The 19,924-nt window shown below is 40.4% G+C and overlaps 1 long non-coding RNA gene across 2 annotated transcripts in view; it reads right to left on the reverse strand.

The window, feature by feature from the left end:
* Positions 1-19,924, reverse strand: part of LOC125455893 (uncharacterized) — a 58,052-nt gene that overhangs the window by 17,994 nt on the left and 20,134 nt on the right. Inside the window, exon 3 of one of the 2 annotated variants that reach the window (XR_007248334.1) lies at positions 8,300-8,513. The exons of the other annotated variant lie outside the window; for it this stretch is intronic. This is a non-coding gene — a long non-coding RNA (uncharacterized LOC125455893). Of the gene's footprint in view, positions 1-8,299; positions 8,514-19,924 lie in introns of those variants that run through there. 2 annotated transcript variants of the gene reach the window in all.

The raw sequence follows: 19,924 nt of genomic DNA on the forward strand, positions 1-19,924 counted from the left end.
ACACTGTATAGTTAAGATCAGAGGTAGAGGCTTGTTTAAAGTTGTGAATAAATGTATAACAGAGGAAAGATTGTCCCCAACATTATCATTATGCATTGCCTGTCCAAAGAACGCCATGGGAGCAGAATAGTTGTCCACAGTTGAAGTTTGGAAACTAATTAAAATAATGTGTTTTCAGAAAGAAGATTAGAATCTTAAAAGCTGCTGCAGGAAGTAGCGGAAAGTAAATGCAAATTGTCAGTATTTGATCGTCTATTACTGTTCTTCCAATCTGAACCATATGATTAATGGAAGAATGAATTGGTTATGTGGCCATAGGTTATATCCTTGCATGGAAAGAAAACGAGGTGTAACTTTGACAGTCTTACTTCCTTTCTAAAATATAGTCTTTTGTGAGCTGAATGCCACCCGGTGGAATACTGATGAAGGTTTGAATATTATTCTTAAGAGTGCTTGGATGGAATTTACATGAAAGATGAACTATATAGGTCAGACTCAAATAGTTTTTGATAAACAGGTGGCTATTCAAAAAAGGGACAAAATGAATTTTAACAGATATTGAAGAAAATCAATTCAGAGATCCTTAGATCGTACTTGTGTTCAAATTACTGGTTTGTGCCAAAGTGTCACATGTGGACAGGTTCCTGTTTCAGTTGTTCATTTCTCAGAGAGGGATTTACAATTAAATCGGATATCTGCTACTTTGCAAAAGATTCAGGGAAATCAATCTATCCTTGTATTCTCAGAGAAACAAATGAAACATTTTGCAGTGATACAAATGGAAGATTGAAAGATTTTCCAGTTCAAAATGCTCCAAAAATGTATCAGGCGTAGAAAACAAACCATGCAAATTAAGCAGACTATGTTATGGCCTGGTCTGGATGTGCTTTCAGGGTATGTTTGTTTTTAGTGAGATCTGTTTTGCTGAATATAGTTTGTATTCAAATAAAAACAAGTCCCACAATCTTTTGCTGGTATCATAAAGAAAACTTTCAAACATTTTTGTGATGCATTTTAATGGTTTCTTATGGAATGGTACTGTGGAATTTGAGACATTTATATTTAGTAAGATTAGAATAGAATTTAAAATTGAGAGTCAGGCTTCTGGAGTTCTTTTATGTATGCAGATTTATCTATTAAATGCAGTGATTGTAATGAGGTCAGCCAGATGGATCTCATAGAATTTGAGTTCCCTGGTTGGGGCTGTTAACCTGGGCCAATCAGGGAACCCTGCTGACAGATATGAACAGGCGTGTCAGAGATTCTGTCACTCTGAGAGCTAGATCTGAGGAAGCCTGAATAGCATCAAGTACTGTGCACATGTATGTAAAGGATGACTTGGTGAAGGGATACCAGGCTGTGTGGAGTTACTTCATTAATCAGAGCAGGTCTGGACTAACTATGGATCAATAATCCTATTTATAGAGTATAACTTCCAACCCAATTAATCAGGCTCAGCTATCACAGAAAGGCAGTGATATATCAAAAGAAAATATGAAGTAATTGCAAAGCTTGATTGGTCAATGAAATTGGTTGAGCACTCAGATTAGGATAGATGCTAATTTTGATGTGATAGAGTTGGGTAATGAGATCAAATACAATAAAGTCATGCATATAAGTTTCCATCTCTGCCCACATGCTTAAAAAAAGTTATATTTTCATGCTAATCTCCCGAATGGGAATACAAGTGTGGCTGACTTTAGAATATTTCCTACAAGTGTAACTGAGAACTGGTGTCCCCTAACTTAAGAAGCTAAATAAAGGCTGTTAAAATACCTTGGTTTTTGAAACAATGACTCTGAGGACGCATTGAATATAGGATACTCTTTGTTAAATGTTTTAATTCAGATTTTATAAAAGGAACACACTGAAGACAGTAAAATCCTTCAAAATGATTTTGATAATTGCTCATTGTGGGATATATACACTACATGAAAATATGATCCAGAAAAGGTTATGAATTGGTCTTAATACAACTGCTGAGAAAATAAATCTCAAAAATTAAATGGCTGAATGCAAGAGATCAACAGCAGGGTTGTTTTGCCAAAAAGAAATGTTAGTAAAAAGCTTTCCTAGAGGAGAGGTGTCTCACAGCCCATGCTCATTCGAGGGCTTTCATTGCCCCAAGAGCAGATAAACACCAAGCATATCCTGGTCACTGATAAAATACCAATGTGTGAGTGAGGTGCTGCTGCCATGACACCCAATTTTATATCCCTTGCCTATCACTCTTGCAACTCCCTGCCGGCAGTGGGAGTGTGGAGGCAAGCAGAAAATTCCCAATAAAGAGACACCAACTGAAATTGTGCTATGGTTAAGTGAGGAGGTGTACTCGTGCAATGTTTAATTCTGTAAATAAGTATAAAGACTAAATAAAGATTGGAACCAGCATCATCTTCCAGCTACTGATATTAAGAGTAGAGCATAGACCAGCTATGCCTCTGAGGTGGGTCAACATAAAGTCTTCATACTCAATTGCTCTTACCTTCAACCATAGCTCAGCACTTGCACTGATCTGCAGGAAACAGACTGCAGATCGTGTGTGACTAAAAGCCCAACAAATCCTAATTCCAAAGAAAGCGCAAGTTCTGAGCTTCCAGAAATGTAATATGAAGTGTCAGCTAATGTTTGTCTCACCTAATATCTTATTACTTAATCAGCTAGTATAATAGGGAAATACTATTGTGGGTCTACCTTCTGCACATAGACTGCAAAGAAGATTGCTCGCCACAAATTTCTAAAGGGTACCTAAGTAAATGCAATTAATGTTACCAAGCGAGTGGTGCTCAAGTCTGAGAGTGAATAAAACAGAACATAATTCCATCATTATCCACATGAAGGAAGCCAAGTCAATCATCCACAATCACAGCTTGGTATAATATATACTATTGTGTCAAGCCGTGTTAAGACCTGAGTTAATAAAAACGCTGTGGCAACATCAACTTCTGTGCAGGATACTGTTCACAAGATTCATTGATTTTAAGATGTCAATATCTTGTCTTGACTCTCAAGGTGAAGGTGACAGCAGAGTAGAAATTGGAATCGATTGGACTCCAGCCAAGCCCTCTTCACTAGGGACATGCAATCCTCTTACATGTTTATCCCCCATCAGAATGGTTTTAGGGCCCCCTGCTATTTTGCTTCCGATTTCCACCTTGCTCTCACCTTTACCTAGTTCATCTCTGCATCCTCCCTTCCCTTCCTTGATATCTCTGTTTCCATTTCAGGGGGTAGGCTGGCCAACAAAATCCAGCACAAACCCACTGTTTCTCACAGTTACCTTGACTTGACATCTTCACATCCTGCTTCCTGTATTGACTCTATTCCATTCTCTCAGCTTCTCTGTCCCTCTTGCATCTGTTCCAACGATGTCAGCTTCAACAAGGGAGCCACCGAAATGTCCACTTTCTTCCTCAACCGAGGATTCCTCACCACCATGTGTGACAGGGCCCTCAGACATGTCTGATCCATCTCTTGTGCTTTGGCCCTCACACTTTCTTTTCCATCCCACAGCAGCGATGGGTCCCAATGGTCCTCATTTACCATCACACAAGCATCCACATCTAAAGCGTCATTAGCTACCATTTCCACCACCTCCAGCAGGATGCCACCACCAGATACATATTCCTCTCCCCTCCATTGTCAACTTCCCACAGGGACCTTTCCCTTTTGGACACCCTGGCCCACTTCTCTTTCCCTACCGACACTTGGTACTACAGCCCCATGACAGCTTCCCGTGCAATCATAGAAGGTGTAATACCTGCCTGTCTCTTCATAATCAAAGGCCCCAGACACGTTTTCCTGGTCAAGGAGTGATTTACCCTGCTCGTCACTCAATGAAGTCTACTGTATTTGTTGATCGCAATGTGGCCTCCTATGCATTGAGGAGATGCAACACAGACTGGATGACCACTTTGCTGAACACCTATGTTCTATGCACAGAAAAATCCTGAGCTTCCTGTTGCCAACCTCTTCAACACACAACCATGCACACTGGACAAACCCAGTTCATCCCCTCCCCCAACTGCACCACCCAACCAGCCCAGCTCTTCCCCTTCCCCCACTGCATCCCAAAACCAGCCCAGCCTGTCTCTGCCTCCCTAACCTGTTCTTCCTCTCACCCATCCCTTCCTCCCACCCCAAGCCGCACCTCCATCTCCTACCTACTAACCTCATCCCACCTCCTTGGCCTGTCCGTCTTCCCTGGACTGACCTACCCCCTCCCTACCTCCCCACCTATACTCTCCTCTCCACCTATCTTCTTTTCTCTCCATCTTCGGTCCGCCTCCCCCTCTCCCCCTATTTATTCCAGAACCCTCACGCCATCCCCCTCTCTGATGAAGGGTCTAGGCCCGAAACGTCAGCTTTTGTGCTCCTGAGATGCTGCTTGGCCTGCTGTGTTCATCCAGCTCCACACTTTATTTTATTGGACAAAGCCTTGCCTCAGGCTTGCTGCAGCGCTCCAGTGAAGCTCCGCACAAGATGGAAGAACAGCATCTCATTTTCTACTTGGTAATTCTGCAACCTTCAGGACTCAATATTAAGTTCAATAATTTTAGGGCCTAAGCAGCTTCTTCTATGTCCTTACCCCAGCCCCCACAGTCCAGGCCTGTCATCACATGGGCTGCTACAACAGCCCATTGTCAGGTACTAATAGTCCCAATTAGCAGCTTTTGATTCCCCCAGGCTGATCTTTATCCAGCCCTTTGTCTGTTCAACTTCTTTTCTCTCTCTCTTGGCTTCATCTCCAGCTATCATTTACTTTTTGCCCCCCTGCCTCCCAGCTTTAACACATATACCAACCTTTCCCTGCTACAATCAGTTCTGAAGAAGAGCGTCTGAACCTGAAATGTTAACTCTGCTTTCTCTCCACAGATGCTGCCAAACCTGCTGAGATTTTTCCAGCAATTTATGTTTCTGTTTGTGATTTCCAGCATCCACAGTTCTTTGGTTTTCTCAAACCTAGGTTTCTTGGCTCAGAGGTAACGTCACTGCCAGTGCACCCCAAGAGCCCCCAACAGCATATCTTCAATGAATTCCAAGTTAATAAGTTACAAGATCAAAATTGAATTTAGAAAGCAGACTTCCAGAAATCCTCCTGATACCTGGATCTGCCAAGCTGTCAGACAATTTTTCAGACCAAGAAGTAATGGAGCAAATTGGCCAAAATAAAAGGTTGTCAAGTTAGTGCAGAGGTTTGCAAACTCTGATGGCTCAGATGTAGCTGTGACTTCTTTCCTAATTTGAGAATGAAGTGAAATTATAAATTGAGGTGTGTCAACATAAGGCCTGGAGATGATTTCATTTGACTAATAGACTGTAATGTCTTAACACAACAATCAAAAACAAAAGCTTTGTTCTGAACCCATGTTTCACTGTGGCTGGAATTCTGGAATTCCCTCCCTAAAGACACTATGGGTCCACCCACAGCACATGGACTGCAGCTCACCACCACCTCCTCTAGGTCAACTAGGGACAGGAGAGAAATGCTGGCCCTGCTATCATTAGCCATGTCCCATGGATGAATAAAGAACAGCAGCATTCGTTCACAGAGCCGTGACTAACAAACCTCCCTGAGCTCAGTAATTATTTTGAATCCCAGGTCTCATCTCCTTTTCCCAACCCAAGGGAGGTTGGAAACAAAATCTAGTGAGTCAGAAGAAATTTAATTACTCGTGGCAAGGAGCCATTGCAAGGCACCACATCAAGGCCTAGAAAATCTTGCAGGTTGCCCTGAGGAAGTTAAATAAAAGTGAATTATCAAGCAAAGTAAAATATAATCAGGTTAACTTTCAAGACATTAATTTCAGTAAATTTGCTTTTGCTCATATCTAATCAAAATAGTAGTTGCATCTGTGGCTTGCAAATTTCACTTCACCTGATGAAGGTGCTAGGGAAGTTTGTGATTTAAACCAAACCTGTTGGACTATAACCTGGTGTTGTGTGACTTCTGACCTTGTCCACCCCAGTCTATCACAAGCACCTCCACATCTTTCTAAATTTGTTTCATTGCTGTTGATTTACTATAATACAAAAAACAATAGATCTTAAAAATCCCTGTTTACCTACTTCTGCACTGAAGTAAATCTTCCACAGCTTTAACGTGTCAAATTGAATTGTAATATTTACTGGGCACCTCATGCTTGCTCATGGCTCAGGATCACTTGAACACATGACCACACACAGTGAAGATGGATGTGGACCGCGTTAGTAGGGAACCTCAGGACACAACAGCACAGGAAGTTTAAACCCTATCTTCGACTTTTGTCAGAAAACACTGACAAGAAGGCAGCAGATGAAGAATGTTAACTGTCAGCATGAAATATCAAGGGCTACTCCATGTGTCACTTTATGTCTCCTTGTGACAGCAGTGGATTGTAAGTTCACCACCCATGGTATCAGAGATATGTAACTCGTATTTTGCCACAGCTTTACATGTAGATCTCCAGAGAGGCTTATCAAGGTGATTAGCTGAAATGTCTGAGTTTATACCAAAAGCTCAATCTTGAATTTATAACACTGATTGACAAAAGGTAATTAAAAGAATAACATGTGAATTTGCAAATGTTTTATTAGCTTCCATTAAATGAATAACATAATTGCATATATTAAATTTGGGGCATCATGCAAATTGTCACATTTTTATCAGAATCCAGATTTGCTCTATTTCAATGATTCTGGTAAATTTACGAGCATTTCAATAATACTTCCCCTCATTTTTGGATGACGACAATTAATTCACAGGAAAAATTAAACATTTTCTGATATTTGCATTCTTCAAGGGAATTGTTATGTCATCGACTCAACAAAGAGAGTTAAAAAATCGTAAAGGCTTTCTGTTTCTTTGATAAACCTTACATTTGAGGTTAATTGAACTTGTATATTGTATCTATAGGTCCAACCGAAAGGAAAGCAATTGTTGGTATAAAATGAGCCGTTGATGCATTATCACATGCTTTCCACAATGCTGAGAATTCGAGTTAACACCCTATACATCTAAGAATTCTAGGTTTCAATTGGCAAGCACAGCTACTATTCTGACTGAGTTCTCTTTAGATTTAGAATTAGGTAACAAATGTCAATTAATTATTTACTAAAAAAAAGTAAATTTCTTTGTTATTGATGTACAACATGATTTTCTACAAAAAAAACCTGCAGAGACTGAAAATCAGAAAAGAAACAAAATTTGCTGGAAAATCTCAGCAGATCTGACAGCATCTGTGTGACAAAGGGATGCCCTGTTTACAATGAGAGAAGGATAAACCTTTCCAATATTTGAATCATGAACTATAATGAGACTATGTGACTTTTAAGTTTATTATTCAGAGACATACTTACATTTGATGCTTTTGACCAGTTTTTGAAATGTAATTAATTAATATTCATCGTAAGTGGCAAATGTATCTTTAATTTCTGACACTGATTTAATTAATTATAAAGAAAAGTCTATGTAGTATAGCAGACTAATGATGATGATATTCATACCTTGAACAATTACTTTAATTTCTGTGACTAAAATTGGTTAAGGACTATTTGTATGGCACAAAGGTCTGATCTCAAATCCGTAAGTATATTTCACAATGAATAAAGACAATATAATTAATATATACACGCAAGCTACAGATCATTCAGAATCATTCATAGCCTGCTTTACAATCAAGTAGCTGTTCGAGTAACAGAGAAAGGAAGTGAATGTACATGAATGAATTCCACATGGCACAAAAATAGATTGAAAGACAACTTACACAATGGATACAAACAGTTTACAGTGGGATATTGATAGGCTAATTAAGTGGGCAAAATGTTGCAAATAGAATGTTATGTGGGAAGATATAAAGTTGTTCATTTTGGAAGGCAGAACAAAAGGAGAATATTATATAATTGGAGAAAAATTGCAGAAAGCTGTGACACAAAGAGACTTAGAGGCACTTGTGCACAAAACACAGAAAGCTCGTGCACAGGGTGCAGCAGTTTATCAGGAAGGCAAATGGAATGTTGGCCCTTATTTCAAGGGGATTGGAGTTTAAGCATCAGCATGTCTTACTATAACTGCACAATGTGCTGGTGAGACTACATCTGGTGGACTGTGAGCAGACTTGGCCCCCTTATTTAAGGAAAAATACCGCTTCATTGGAAGCAATTCAGAGAGGGTCACTAGGATGATACCTGGTATAGAGAAACTCTCTTATGTGCAAAGATTATATAGGTTTGTACACTACTCATGTGAGTTTGAAAGAATGAGAGGTGATCTCATTCAAAGGCTGCTTTTCATGAGTTTCGCCAAGGGATTAAACATTAAGGCAATAAATGCTGGCCTAGTCAACAAGGTCCACATGCCGTGATGAATTTTTCATTATTCAGCAATTATCCATGGCATAATTTCTATATTGAAGACTATTCAGTACAAAGCATGACGATTCAGCTCCCTTCTTGACAAGTCAATGGCTGTTGTCGCTTGTTGGCATTTCTTGGCACTTCCTGACTGGTAGACTCTTCTTGACACATGTTAATATCTGTTGACAAGTGTTAACATGTTGTAAATTTGTAAGAAGTTAATGCATCATTTATGTATAATCTCCTTCGGAGTTAACAGCCTTACAGGGGACCTGACTCAACCCCCAAAGGATAGCAGGTGTGGTCCCACATTCCAAGTGATCCCTGAAACCTCCGTCAAGGCCTTCTGGAATCATATTAGCCAGGGTACCTTCTTCAAGTGATATGTGACTATTGAAAAGAGACCAACAGAGAACAGACCTGTTTTGTCCGGGTTTCATCTCCATCCTCCAGGTCCCACACTCCAGTGATTCTGAACTCATATCTCAGTGGGGGCTGCTGATCATTTAAATGGCCATCTCCCTCTGAGAACCAGCTCTGAAATACAGCCCATGCATAAACCTTCACACCCCATGATAAAAACCAAAAGAACAGTGGATGCTGTAAATCAGGAACAAAACAAAGTTTCTGGAAAAGCTCAGCAGATCTGGCAGCATCTGTGGAGGGGAAAACGGATTAACATTTCAGGCCCAGTGACCCTTCCTGAGAACTGAGGATGCTGAGAACTGAGTCCTGAGGAAGGGTCACCGGACCTGAAGCGTTAAATCTGTTTACACCCCATGATAATGAGAGATGTGGTTTTAATGATGGATGTTGTGATATCTGCTTTCCACATAGAGAAGATGCTGTCATGGCCAAAACTGGGGTCAACTAATCCTCAAATGCTCAGGAATTCTACAAATTTTGGTGTTGCTGAGGATAGCAGCCATCAGTCAAACAGCTGTGGTCTCAGGTTCAACTGCAACAACTCTAGGACTCTTAAGAAATTTCAAACTACACATTCTTTATTCTCTTTTGTACTAGACAGCTTCCTTTTAAAAAAGACTGACTTAGTTTCTGTTACCTTTTCGGGAATTAGTCAGTAATAAAATTAGTCTTTCTTTCAGCCAAGAAAACCTTACTATTATGTCTGCGATTTTGATTAGTACAATGGCCCAATTGAAGTGCAATAGAATTGTGTGCTAAAAAGAATGAACAATCTTTGCTACCTCTGACCGTGGGTGTTAAAAGAGAAGCTAATCCACCCCCTTCATGCGGTCATAATAAAATTAACGTACAAAATGCATAAATGACCATTGTTCATACCTAAAAGGGCTGTGCCATTATTTAAATTTGCAAAGAGATTCAGAATAAAATTCTAAATTAAATATTTAGTTTTAAGTTGAATGTATCCTAACAAGAAAATTAACATTTGGTTCGTATTTTATCTGGCGACAGGCCTGATTTGTGGCTTGCTAGCTCTGATACTGATTATTCCATTAGGTTTAGCCTGTGTCACACTGATGGTTGCCTACTGCTAAGCGAACATGCTGCAGCCAAACTTACGTTCATAAAACCAGGTAGTTAAAGGGAAACCATATTGATAAATATTGTTGCAAGTTAAAACTTGCAAAATTGAACACCAGGCACTATGTTGATGAATATATGTGCTGGGCCCTTTTAGTCCGTGGGGGTAGGCACTGGAAGGATTGCCATTGTTTCAGGGGACTGGGGTATCCTCAGGGAGAACCCCCAAAAAGAATTAGGAGCAAATAGCTAGAGAAGCCAATCCCTGGTGTCTGGTGTGAAACAGCTACAGCAGGGCCAAATGAAGAAGTCTTGACCCCACTCAGATGATCAAGGTCAGAGACTGAATTCTCACATGCCATTTCTTACCCTTTACACTGCCAATTTCATGGCTCTCAATGCAATGCCTCATAACGATTTAAAATATGGAGCAAAGACTTTTGAAATAAAAGATTTATTGGAAAGATACTAGGAATAAGAAACTTAATTTATGAAGAGAGACAATTAAGAAACTGGGATTGTTCTCTTTAAAACAAAGATGGCAAATGGGAGAATTAACCAACATATTCAAAATTTGATCAGTGAGGATAGAGAAACTATTTCCCCTGAGACAGGCTTTGGTAACTAGTGGATGTAGGTTTAAAGGATTAGCAAAGGATCTGGAAGGGAGATAGTGATTTTTTTCTAACAGCAATTTATTACCATCTTAAATGCATTATTGGGCAGTAGAAGTCAGTTCAATACCAGCTTTCAAAGTGAAATAGGATAAATACTTGAAAAGGAAATATTTACAGCTTTGGTGGCAAAGAGCCAGGAAATGGGACTAAGTGGATAGTTCTTTTAAAGAGTCACAAAAGATCAACTTTCTTGTGTGCTCTTTGATTCATTGTGCCAGATTTTTAAAGCAAATTCAAGAATCTGGTACCTGGAAGGAACTCAGATTACATTCCCATACTCAGACTTCATCGCTCTCATCATATGACTTTAAAATGTAAATGACTAATTGACCAGGAGGAAATCATGACATCCAAGTAGAAGAGCAGTGTGCCTCCAAAGGTGAGGGCTGCCTACTTTGTGCCAGCAGCAGAAGCAGATGGGAGCCATCATAGGAATACATTGACAATTAGAGCAGGCTGCTCCTTAGAAGACCAAGAGTGCACAACCAGAGGAAAGTAGCTGTTCAAACAAACTTAAGGTACGACACCACTCTTTGCACTGGTGAGCTCATCTTTCTTACATTTTTGTCAAGGAGGAATTAAATTCAAATGCCCCGCATTGAGCTGGATGGCTGGATACAAATATGACTTAGACTTTTAAACTTCACCAAGCTGACTAGTGAAATTTGTGACGCTGGCCACAGGAGCATAGTGATCCAATAATTGTCAGCAAATGGATTGTCTAATCCTTCCCCACATCAGCCATACAAATTATCCAATTGTCCTGGAAATGTTGGGAATGTTGCCGATGACTGAAACTGTGACTTCTAAATCATGTCCTCACAAAATCCCAAAAATTGGGTTGTTATGAAACCCCAGCCCTATGATTGCTTAAATATACAAAATGTTTGAACACTATTCATGCCAAAATAGTAAAAAGCAGCTTTCAATAGCTATTGAAAATATTGCAGTTTATTAATTGAAGGTAAATTTCAATTGTACTTAAACAATTTCTAAATATTTTGATTGCAAAGAAATTGTTTGCAACTTGTTGTTCAAATTGTCAACAAACTGGCTGGTTCGAAAAGCTTGACTAAAGCAAGGTATTAGGCTCACTGTGTGCATCAATCAGAAACACGTGGGTGGGTACCCATGAATTTCACTCTGTGCAGCAACTCAGGTACTCCACTAGAAGGAGGAGGCGTAAAATCACTCAGTCAATGAGATTAGAGTGCATCAAATGATTTCCATTTATATAAAGTCGCAAATGTGAAATTACCCTTCCCACCTCTTATGTTAGCCTCACCAGGAAGCATCAACATGCAGAGGTTTAGTGTTGCGTTAATCCTGCAAAAATTCTTTAATGTGTGAAATATATTGGCATAAGAATATAAGAATATGTAGGAGCAAAATAATCCTATTTTGTTATCAAGTCTATCCATACTTTGATTGATTTCTATCTCACCCACCCATGAGCCCATCTTGTCAATAAATTGATTCTCTTGCCTGAAGCAAATTAAGTTTCCTCTTCAATTCAATTACAGTGTTCAGTTATCAGTCCTTCCTTGTAACTGATTCCATAAAACTCTTTCCCTCTAACTTTTGTGTTTAATAAAGTGCCAACTGACTTACATGATTATCCTTACTTTCAGTTTTTGCATTTGTACTTCCTGGTGCTTAAAATTCTATCCAAAATGAACAATTTGTTCAGAGCAGCTTGTAAAGTGGCTGATGTATACAGAGGTAAGTCTCCTTCGAGTAATTTGTAACTTTACCACCATTAATATGAGTGATACATTAGTCGAATTTTATTTCACACAGGCCACATAAAAATGGTAAAACATTTTATAGAATGAGATTTATGACCATATGCCACAAGTTGTGGCCACCAGTACAACCCGATCAGCCTCTTGCATATGCTTGCTGCACTTGTCAGCTGCTTCTGTGCAGCACTTGTGACTCCTCACACTCGGAAACAAGCTCATGCTTGCATCCCATGTATGTATCAAAAGCATCTGAATGAGTACAATCCAGAAAACAAGCAGCCCAGCAAGCTGATGTGATACTGATTGTCCTCATTTGAGCAATACATGCAGAATGCTGTTTTTACAATGAGTAGCTGCAGAGGGTTCAAGCACACAATTTCTAATTGCAGTAAATTTGAAGAATTTCTGTTATTGCAAAGACATTGAACACGCAATGAAGTGCTTCTGGAGGTGCCGTGTTGAGTTCCTGGACTGGCTCCATCCACACACAGGGGGATTTAAATTTCATGAAGTGGCACGAATGAAAGAGGCTGCTGTGTCAGTGCCACTGAGACCATAGGAGAAGACGGAGATTGAGTGTAGTTGGTGAAGATGGTAAGCCCTGTGTGATAGCCTCTGTCAAGTTGAAGGTGAGCTCTTCTATACTCCTTCATCGGCATTGCACCGAAGCGCTTCTTTCTCCTTGGGTTGCATTTGCTTACGGATGTTAGTTCTATGGGTCTATGGTACAGGGAATCTGAAGAGAAGGTGAGAGTGGCGCTGGAGGAAAAGCAGGACCTCCATATTGAGAACATCTGTGGTTTGGCCAAAGTGCCAGGTAGCAGGTTAGAAGGTGACCTTGGGGCTCAGGGGCAGCCTAACCTTGCCAAAGATTATGTCATAGCCATGACACAAAAAACTATCTCCTCTAGGGGTTCCAAGTGATATAGGTTTCTTCCCATATTGGTTCTGCTCTTCTCCATTCTTTTGAGTGCTATTTTGTCCTGCATGTCAGAGAGAAAAGCGAGTCTGTTGCAATATATTTGAATGTGCACCTCCCCTTGTTAAATTACTTCACATAAATGGAGGTAATGAGAGCTGGATGAGTGGTTGGCAGCATTGGTAATTGTATGGAAATCAGGTGGAAGCAATGTGAGATTATGAATCCTGAGAACCAAATACTACTGGGTGATTGTTCAGGTGTGGTAGGTTAAATTATATGAAAGTACCGGTGGAACTGTGCATAGGAGATGCCATGTGAAGAATCATTCATTGACCTTGACCATCCCAGTGAAGGCAAGAATTCTTGTCTCACTGCTGTCAGCTCTTCTATGTCATTTAGGTAAGTATATCCTAAATATTGCCTATCCCATAGTGTGATGTGATTGGAACAGTCAATTTTTCACTAATTAAAATTAAAAAATTGATTAATTGGATCATTTTACCTGCAGTAACACTCTCTAATATCTGTTCCAAGAAAGCAGCTCACATCAAAGATAAGTGTTGATAAATGTTTACAAGTGGCATCATCCCAATTAACCAATGTGCTGCTACTGTGCACCACATCAAATATAATGGTTAGTCATAATTCACATTTCATTCAACCCTTACCATTATATTAAAGAGATATTCTCTATTGTACATGTCAAATTTTTCTGGTGGAGTCTAGAAGAGTAAAGGTGACTGGATTGTTACATATAATTTCTGGAGGGAGCTTGTTTGGATGGATACAGCAAGGGTGCTTCCTGCTGTGGGAGAATCTAGTATTCAGGGTTACTGTTTAAAAGTAAGGGGTCACCCATTTAATGTAGAGAGTAAGTGACTTTTTTTTTCCTTTCAGACACACATTAGTCTTTGGAATACTCTTCCTCAAAAGGTAACAGGAGCAGAATTTTTGCATATGTTTAAGGCAGAAACAGACGGATTCTTGATAAGCAAGGGGGTGAAAGGTTACTGGCAGTGAGAGGAAATGTGGAGTTGAGGTCACAATCTGATCAGCCCAGATCTGATTAAATGGCAGAGCAGGTCTGAGGGGGAAAATGGCCTATTCTTGTTCCTAACTCCCACGTTTGCATGTTCACATGTATGGCATTTAAAAGAATCAAAGAAGCTCCATCCTGTACAGAATGATTGCAGCTTTTGATTTACTGTCATGTAATCAATGCCCCATAACATTTATGTGTTCTTCTAAAAAAGTATTAAAAGTGTATTGTTCAATCAGTTACCACACTTATCAGCATAATGGGCCACTATGCTTTAGCAATATAAACGTTCAAGTCAACTATAAAGATATCTTTGTTGTAGTTGGTTAGATGATAGCTGAAAGCCCGTTAAGGTTTTAGATGGGAGATATGAGTAAATGGTTAATGATATCATTGCTCTGAAAAATAGATGCTGAGCAAGTGCAAAAGGAGCTATATCATAATGATGGAAGAGCAAGAATTGCAGATGTTGGAGTCAGAGGCAACACAGAATGGAGCTGGAGGAACGCAGCATCAGGGGTTCTGGGAAGTTGATGTTTCACATCAAGACCCTTCTTCAGAAATGGGGACGGGGAAGGGAGCTGGGAAATAAGCAGAGAGAGGTGGGGTGAGGCTGGGGAAGGTAAGTGGGATGGTGATCGGTGAGTGCAGATAGGGAGTGATGGGGATTGGTCAGTGGGATGGGTGGAACGGATAGGTGGGAAAGAAGATGGATAGGTTGTATCAGGTCAAGGAGGCGGGGATAAGAGGAAGGGTTGGGCATGAGATGAGGCTGGAAGTGGGGAGATTTTAAAACAGGTGAATTCCACATTTAGGTCATTGGGGTGTAGGCTCGCAAGGCAGAATATGAAGTGTTGCTCCTCTCATTTGCGGCTGGTGTAATTGTAACACTGGAGGAGGCCCAGGAGGGACATGCCACCCAGGGAGTGGGAAAGGGAGTTAAAATGGTTGACAATGGGAAGGTGATGTCATTTGTCGAGTACAGTGTGAAGATGCTGTACAAAATGGTCTCTGAGACTACGCTTGGTCTCATTGATGTAGAAGATGTCATACTGGGAGCAGCGGATGCAGTGGACCAAGTTGATGGATGTACAAGATGTCATTCACATTGTGACAGGGCTAGAGCTCGCAGAGTTCTAGAAAGTTGTCTTCCATTACCATACATCGTAAAGGGCAAAGATGAATAAAGCTTGTTTGTGTGCATTTATGAATGTCTAGTCTTTATCTTACTTCAAAGCCTAGATGTAAATTGTACAATTGTTCTTTTTATCAGAACACATCCTAACAATTTGTAAATGTGTCCCAAGCTTTTTGATTGACTATCATTTTCATTCTCTGTTTTAATCTCACTCTACTCCCTGCTTCCTACACAATTGTAATGCAATCCAAAAAACGTTCAAGGAACAACACCTCATTTTTCAGACAGGCGTTTTACAGCTTTTCAAGCTCAGCAGTAAATTAAGCATTATATTTACAGCAGCATAATATCTGAATTCTGGCAATAGATGTTGGTCATGTTTTGGATATTGCCACTCATATTTCCCCAGATGCGTCTTTTCTTTTCATCTGAATACTTTCCCCTCTCACCTTGCATCTGATCCATTTTGCAATTTAATGCAGGTTGGTCTAAGGCACGAACCTGCAAACAACTGACTAGTCACAGTCAATCTGCCTAGTTTAAAGTTAAGCAAACACAACAGGCATTAATGGATGCAAATTCAATGGCAATGCCTCTACCAGTCAGGGCACTCTCTTATCAAGCAATATGGTTTACCCTTGATTTAGTATTCTTGCAAATTGCCCTGGTGAGTGCTAGACAAAAACTTATGACAAAATTGTCTATTTTTCAGCAATACCCAAGTTCTGTACAACTATTTTCCGATTTTGTTGGGATTGCCATTAAAGTTTGTCTTTTGCCCTTGGCTGCCTGTATTCTTTGGTTTTCAATGGAAGCAATGCCAATAATTGAGATTGATTGCTTGATTTGGTTTATTGTCCCATGTATCTAAGCCTTCAGCAAACTTGTTGATGGCATTCATTTGGAATTTGGCAACACAGTTGTGGGTGTACACAGCAAGGGGCTGGAAATGCATCCTCAGTGGGCTCCAGTGTTGAGTGTTATCTGGAGGAGGTGCAGTCTGTGGGCCAGATAGCTGAGGATCCAGTTGCAGAGGGTGGGGCCAAGACCTAGGTCTTTGAGTATTGAGATCAGTCTGGTGGGGATAATGGAGTTGAAGGGAGAGCTATAAATGATGAGGAGGAGCCTGACACAAGTGTTCTTATCATCCAGGTGTTCCAGGGATGAGAGCACGGCTAGGGAAATGGCATCAGCAGTGGACCTGTTACCTCTAGGCAGATTACAGGGGATCAAGGCAGGTTGAGAGACTAAAATTGATGTGGGCCATGAACAGCCTTTGGAAGCACTTTGTGATTATGGAGGTCAGAGCCACTAGGCAGTAAACATTGAAGCAGACTGCACGTGCTTTCATAGGCACAGGGATTATAATTGTCTTCTTGAAGCAGTTGGGGATGTTGGTTTGTAGGATGGAGAGGTTGAAGAAAACAATAAGTACCTCCTCCAGCTGGCCCAAACAGGATCTAAGTACATGTCTGAGTGCTTTGTCCGAGCATGTCACTCTCCTCGGATTGACTCTCAGGAAGACTAATCTGATGTCTGCAGCAGTGAAGGAATGATGCGCCCAGGTCTGTTGGGTCAGATGACACTGTGCCACTGGCATTTGGCTTAAACCAAGCATACGAAGCATTGAGCGCATAAGGGGGGGGGATACGTTTTTGCCTACTAACTTGCTGTGCTTCAGATCATTACGCAGGTAGTTCTTTCTTGTGCATTTTACTCTCAGGCTATGGTTTCAGATGTTTGCTTTCAAGGAGTAATTGAATTTTAACCTTGGCCTGCCTCACTAGGGTGTCCAAGTTGAAATTCTAAATATGCATCAACTTTAGGGATATTAACATCAGTGATTAAGCTGAACTCTAATGATGAGTGCTTCGATTCCAGAGAACTTTACCCTTCAAATTAATTCATTTTGCACACTGTTTCTTCCTGTTTTGTGTCCTTGGTATTCTGAACATATCTCAAGTGAGACATGTACAACTGGCTAATAAACCTGGAATAGGTAGTCCATGACTCATAGACACACAGGAGAGAAATATCACACTACTTTGTACATGGCAGGTTTTGTAAATTTGATAACCTCATTCCCTTCACATTTCCCCCTGTGTGAATAAGCAAATGCTAAGCTTGCTGTAGCAATCCTGATTGCTACAAAACTGTCAAAGCAGAGGCTTCTGCCGATTCTACTTCTGAAACAGATAACATTCCCTATAGCTTTCAGAGCTCTGTCATTATTAATTCATAGTAAGTTGGTATAGTCCGAGTTTGATGGTGGTTGATGGAGTGTCGCTGTCTTTCTTCAACTGATGGTTAATCCCTAGGAACCAGGCATATGATCCTTGAGTTCATGTTCACAGTGTGACGAGGGGTCCCAGCCACTGACAAACAGCATTCCCTGTAACATCATCTCTGATTCTTCATTCGAGGTCATCTCAGTTTGAAGAGATTATCCTCTGTTATAAATTAGATATATATTCCATCAAAATTTTCACCACAGTTGGTGAACAAACTCTGGGGACTCATGACTTGAGTTAATCACTGCAAGGTTTCTAACCTCTGGCATGCTCTTATATCCGCAGGACTTATATGGTGAGTCCAGTTGAGTTTCTGGTCAATGATAACTCCAAAGATATTGATAGTCAGGGATTCAGTGATGGTAACACCATTGAATGGCATGGGGCAATGGTTAAATTGTCTCTTATTGTGTAGCATGAATGTTACTTGCCACTTATTAGCCCAAGCCTGGATATTGCCCAGATATTGTTGCATTTAAATATGGATTGCTTCAGTGTCTGAGGAGTTGCAAATGGAGCTGAACATTGTGCAATCATCAGGGAATATCCCCAGTACTGATCTTATGATTGAGGAATGTAATTGATGAAGCAGCTGAAGCTGTTTGAGCCAAGCACACTGTCCTGAGGAACTCCCACAGAGATGTCCTGGAACGGAGATTGACTGACCTCCAACAACCGCAAATATTTTCCTAGGTGTATTACTCCAACCAGTGGACGTTTACCTCACCATACTGATTGATTCCTGTTTTGCTCGGGCTTCTTGATGTCGGACTCAAGCTTTGATGTCAAGGACTGTTACTCCTACCTCACCCCTGGAATTCAACTCTGTTGTCCATGCTTGAACCAAGGCTGTGATGACGAGAACTGATTGCCCCCTGGTTGAACCCGAATGTTGTCACTGAGCAGATTATCGTCCAGATACATCCCATTAAACAAAAAGCAGAATAAATTGAACATGCTTCATTATCACCTCATTAGTCCACACTCAATCATAAGTAAAATGGCATCATCAGTGCTATCAAGCAGCAGCTGTTCAGCAATAACCTGCAAAGTAACATGCAAAGGTTAGAAACTTTACAATAAGTAACTCACCTCCTGCTTCCTCAAACCCAAAGTACAAGGCACAACTCAGGGGTACAATGCAACATTCCCCACTTTCCTAGTTAAGTGCACTTCCAATAACTCTTAAGAGGTTTGTCATCTTGCAGGACAAATCAGCCCACCTGACTAGCAACTCATTGTCAAATATTCAGTTTCTCCATCACCAATGCTCAAAAGCAGCCATTGTACCAGACCCAAGATACATTGCAGAAGTTATTATTCCTACAGTGTCACAAGGTCAAAATCCTGAAACATCCTCCATAACAACATAGTGGGTCTACACATAGCATAAGGACTTTGGCAAGTCCTAAAGACAGCTCACCACCACCTTCATAAAGTCACCTAGGAATGGACACTAAATGCTGGACCATCAGTGACGCACACATCTGTGAATGAATAACAAAACATTTTGGGAGATGTACGGGATGTCACCCAAATTCTCCAAATATCTTTTATGAATACAAGAAGTGAATAAATCGAAAGAATTTTCACAGCAAGAGAATTAAGTGGAGAAGAGTAGAGCAATTCAGAAACAGAGCTGAGTATCCTGGGGCTAAAGAACATTGAAGATGATACTATGTTAGTGCCTTGTCTCTTTGAATGATCAGAGGACATGAAGAGGAATCATAACTTTTGTTTTTTTTTATTGTTAACCTATATCCCCCGGCTAAATCTCTTTTAAGACACAGAAACATTCCTAAGAACTTAAGATGGCTGCTTTAATCACATAAGTGGAATTTGCTGGAACTCAGTCGAGTTTTCGAAAAGACAAAGCTAGTTAGTCCACTTCCGCCTCCTAGAGACTTGTTCTGCTACCTACAGACATCCTGACTTCCATGAAAACCACAACACACAAAGAAACAGCAAATTGCTACTCCCCAGCATCAAGATGATAAAGATATTTCAATCAACCTCCATGGTGGTGATCAGCAGCTCTTCAGCACACAATGGCCACTTTGATGAGGGCAATCAAAGCACCTCATACTGAATGGCTCAGTAGTCGGTAATGGAAAGGAGATGGCTGAGTGGTATTACTTGACTGTTAATCCAGACACTCAAATAATAGTGTGGGGACTTGGGTTTGAATCCTGCCACTGCAGGTGGTGGAATTTGAATTCAATTTTTAAAATATATGGAATTAAGAGTCTAATGATGACCACAAATCTATTGT

Source organism: Stegostoma tigrinum, chromosome 10 (assembly GCF_030684315.1).
Source record: "Stegostoma tigrinum isolate sSteTig4 chromosome 10, sSteTig4.hap1, whole genome shotgun sequence".
Lineage (NCBI taxonomy): Eukaryota > Metazoa > Chordata > Chondrichthyes > Orectolobiformes > Stegostomatidae > Stegostoma > Stegostoma tigrinum.